This window comes from Engraulis encrasicolus, chromosome 16 (genome assembly GCF_034702125.1).
Source record: "Engraulis encrasicolus isolate BLACKSEA-1 chromosome 16, IST_EnEncr_1.0, whole genome shotgun sequence".
In the NCBI taxonomy this organism is placed as follows: domain Eukaryota; kingdom Metazoa; phylum Chordata; class Actinopteri; order Clupeiformes; family Engraulidae; genus Engraulis; species Engraulis encrasicolus.
The window spans coordinates 3,367,833-3,372,832 of NC_085872.1; the positions used below are offsets into that span (position 1 = coordinate 3,367,833).

General features: G+C 40.0%; 1 protein-coding gene across 3 annotated transcripts in view; it reads right to left on the reverse strand.

Moving 5' to 3' along the window:
• The window catches only part of rbm47 (RNA binding motif protein 47), a 19,335-nt gene that overhangs the window by 10,626 nt on the left and 3,709 nt on the right, over positions 1 to 5,000 (reverse strand). The gene's annotated exons all lie outside the window — the stretch shown is intronic.

Genomic DNA, 5,000 nt, shown 5'->3' on the forward strand with positions numbered 1-5,000 from the left:
GGGAGGAGCTGAGGCACAAGGGTCTGCTGGCCTCTCTCTCAAGAGCAAAGTTCTCTAGGGTGTGACTGCAAGGTGCTCATGTGAAAGAATGAGTGAAAGTTTTTTCATCTTTGAGAAGTTGGTGCCTTGTGTGTGTGCGAGCAAACCTTAGGGATAGCTCATTGGAACTAATCTAGCTCCCTGACTGGTTTCTATACTGTCGATACAATCAATCACTTGCCTCTTGTCATGATGAGATCACATGTTGTCCTCCACCCAAAAAGGGTGTGAGCATGTGTTATCGAATGTGTTATTCTGTGTTATGCCTTAATCAGTCAGGGACACAAATGGTAACTTTAGAAATTGAAACATAAGGGAATAAAGGTCATGTTGACCTCATATCGGTATATCAAAAGACACACACGCACGCACACACGCACACGACACGCGTGCACTCACACGCATGCATACCATTGCCACAAAAGTTGAGCCACAAAAGAGTGTGATTAAAGGCATTCCACACATATCACTTTTGAAGGAAATGTTTATCCCTTCAATGGTGTACAAGTATATTATACATTATATTTCTGTAATATGGAAATGCATTCTGCTTATGATGTCTCACTTTAAGGTTAACTGAAAGTCTGACAAACAAAGTCAAACAAGGAGTTGGAGACTAACAGGAAGGCAGCCATTTCAAGTGATTCTGTTTAGCATTTTCAGAAGCAGATGACATAGTAGTAGCCAGTAAGTCCAAAGTACCAGGTCCAGCCGCAGAGGCTATCCAAAGACTATTATTTACAGGAATGGGGCAAGGTGTTACGTTTTTATTTAACATATGTTTTACTCAAAACTTAGAGTGTGGTAAAATGGCCTGCAAAGCTAGGACCAGAATGTTGGCAAGGACTGGAATGTAAACATGCACCTATTTCCATCCTTTTGTGTGCCACTTGATTCATTAATAAGAGGCTTGAGCTTTTGGAGACATTCCTGGTTGTACATATTCTTTTAATCGTCAGTACTAGCAAAGAAAGCAAAGATGATTCAAATGAGCCCACGAAACTTAGAGGTCTACATGGGAAAAAAAACTCTAATCTGTACAACAACTCTGTATCTCAATGTAAGTGTCCTGCTCCCAAATAACAAAGTTGCCAACAAGAGGCACAAGACATTGCATTTTATGATTTAAAGATCCACATTTAAAACATTTTGTGGTTTATTTTCGTAAGAATCGGTCACCATCTCTATGCTCATTGGCTGTCGACCTAACGATGGTATTGATTGATTGAATGAACTGACAATGCCATTTGTCACCATTATCAGCCAAAGTGGACCTGGACCTAACAGAATCCTATTTTTCCAAGACTGCCATTTTCCAAACAGCATTGTGATGTACTTTCATGTTTACATTATTATTAAAAAAATGTACATGGCATGTTTGGGCACCCTTTTGGAAAATCGTTAAATCGGTTTATCTCTGGAAGAGCTTTTGAAGCAGCAACTTCATTTCGACATGTGCAAAACCACAGGGAAACATTTCAGTTGTGATATCATTTTAATGGGTGTAGCAGCAACACTTTTGTGTGGATTCAAACAAGAATAGGCATGTGCATAAATATTGGCACCCCAATGAAGGTATACCATTATTAATGTGAAGTAGAGCTCACCATTTTATCACAAACTTGTCTTAATGACTTTGTAAAGGAAGAAAGACAGATAGGCTGGGTCATTAAAATGTTATGTAGCATACCTAATAGCAGACTAGGCTTGTTCTAAGTTCTGTCCTGGAGAGTGGCAATGTAGGGGGCTCTGAACAACTCTTTGCTGACTTCAAACAAAGATAATTCATTACTATGAATAAGGAGAAAGGTACACAAAGTTATCTGGAAGTCTTGGACAAAGTCTCTCCACAGCCAGAAATGGAAAGCTATGGAAATGGAAATCATGCAACACCATGGTTAACAAGGCATGGGCAAAGGATGGAATGGTAACAGGCACACTACACTTTATGTGTATTCATCAGAAATAAGTTGTATGACTTGTGCAAAAAGCAAATCTGGACAAGCTAAAAGCATTTTGGGAAATTACACTGTGGTCATATGAGACTCAACCAGTGTTATTTGACCATACCAATAGGAGATGTGCATGGCAAAAACAACGCACACTAAATTCTATGACATCTGGCATAAAGCACATCCTGTTATGGGTCTGCATACATACTATGACACCTATTCAAGTTGAGGGCCTTGCTATTTTCCCCAAACATCAGCAGATTTTTCAAAAGAAACTTTGTCACAAAGTTAAAGCTGAGCAGAGTTTGGAGTTTCCAGCAGGACAGTGGCTGCACTGCACTGATTAACATTCAACAAGGAGTTGGAGCAAAATAACAAGTACAATGTCTTGAAATGGTCATACCAATCTTGAGACCTTACCATAATTGAAAAGGTATTATTTTAAAGGTATTATTTCTATAAGACAGACAAGTCACCGAACTGAATTAGAAGTGTTCTGAATAGAATAATAGGCAACTATTCAGTAGTACCAGACTGTTGGGACTTGTCTGTTTATGTAGGCCTACCAATATCCACAGGCCATTAGATAAGCAAAGCTGAGCTCTACTGCATATATCATATTTCTGTTAAATAAATTGAATCCATGTAAAATGGTTACACCTACTAAAATGATTTCACAAATGAAATGTTTCTTTTCCCCATGGTTTAACATACATTGAAATTAAGTTGCTGGCTCAAAAGCTCAAAAAGAGATAAAACAATGTAATGATTTTCCAAAAGGGTGCCCTAACCTATGCATACCACTGTATGTTATATTTAAACAGAGAGCAAATGTACAGCATTATATACTGTGTAACATCATGTTACCTCAAATTTACAAACCAGGAAAGTAGGACAGTCTTGTGTTTGATGAACACATAAGCACGAGAGAGAGAGAGAGAGAGAGAGAGAGAGAGAGAGAGAGAGAGAGAGAGAGAGAGAGAGAGAGAGAGAGAGAGAGAGAGAGAGAGAGAGAGAGAGAGAGACAGAGACAGACAGACAGACAGACAGACAGACAGACAGACAGACAGACAGACAGACAGACAGACAGACAGACAGAGACAGACAGACAGAGACAGAGACAGAGACAGAGACAGAGACAGAGAGAACTGAGTGCAAAAGTGAGTGTTTGCGTGCAATGTGCTTATTCTGTGTCATAAACGTCCCTCTTATCATAGCCATAAACCTCATTGTGGCCAAGCCATAAACAAGCCCTGTTGCATGGTGCTAAGGATATGTAAGTATATTTGTGTAAAACAAGATTAACTTATGGAAGGGGGTATAGTCTGCACCTACGGTGTCATTGAAGTAAGAAGAGGAACATTTAAGAGAGATTAATGGATTCAATTGTCTACCACGAAATGGCTGCACCTGACGTGGGTGAGTTGGTAAAACTGTTATTTATCCAGCATGCAGACTACCGAAAAATCACACTGACCCCTTGTGGTTGTACAGCCAATAGAATTGTTTCTTAGCCTACATGACATAGGAGTTTAAAAATTGAATTAAAATCATTCATATCAGAGCAAATTACTGTCAGGAAAGCTGCCCTCTGCGCTTGTCAACTGTGTAAGTTATGAAAACGTATGCTGAATGCTATATGTACTATTCATGAAGAATGTACCAAGGCATACCTATTAACATGTAAAGGGTTCAGAAGGGCTCAGTGCATTTGTGATGAAATATAGGCTGTATGCCTATTGACAGATAAATTAGGGGAAATAATATTTACGCAGATTGTTGTAATGGTATTCAAAGTTTTTTAGCATTTCACTTACTTTTAATTCACTAATTAGATCCACACACCAGCATGCCATCCAAACAAACGCACATACGCACAAACACCCACTATGGCCAATGAAGCTTTAGTCGGACAGAGTACAAAAATAAGCAGATTATGTATTGTGTGACCGAAGTAATACACCAAAGAATTTATCCCTGACTAAGCAGACACATATGCATGAACAACTACTATAGAAATATACAGCACATGCATGCCCTCACTCACACAGGGAGGCTCACACAAACACATAGACACAAACACATAGACACAAACACATAGACACAAACACATAGACACAAACACATACAGACACAAACACATACAGACACAAACACATACACACACACACACACACACACACACACACACACACACACACACACACACACACACACACACACACACACACACACACACACACACACACACACACACACACACACACACACACACACACACACACACACACAATGCTGTTATCACACTCCACTGGACCAACAAACGGCCCATTGTGTGCAGGTATGCAGAGCCATTCTGTATATACCTTCCCATCTTGCCCCCTCTCTACGTAGTCACTCTATCCTGCCCTCTGTCTCACAGCAGCAGGTGTCACTTCATAAAATTGGATATTATATAGCAAAGTAAAATGGAAGTAGGCCTATTTGAAGCTTTTAAAATGATTAATGTTCTATTTAACATCTGGATTGTGGTCTTTTAACTTCTTTTTCAGGCATGGTTCTCTCTCTTTTGATATAGCGGCCACGTTTTGTGTAATGGATCGTGATGGATAATGACAGTTACTCAATCTTGATCACCAAATGCAGACATTTTGTTAGCATGTGTAGGTCTGTATGTAAAAGTTCCAGGGGGGAGAGAGAGGGAGTATGGAAGTGGTGTAACTCTGAAAAGGCCCAAAGATTGGGTTACTGGGTTCAGGCCAGAAGGAATTATGTCGGCAAGGGTCCTTAGTCTATGTGTTGTTGGCGCTATGATCTTTTGTGTCTGTGTGTGTGATCGTCTCTCTCTGTGTGTGTGTGTGTGTGTGTGTGTGTGTGTGTGTGTGTGTGTGTGTGTGTGTGTGTGTGTGTGTGTGTGTGTGTGTGTGTGTGTGTGTGTGTGTGTGTGTGTGTGTGTGTGTGTGTGTGTGTGTGTGTGTGTGTGTGTGTGTGGTGGGGGTATAAAATTTA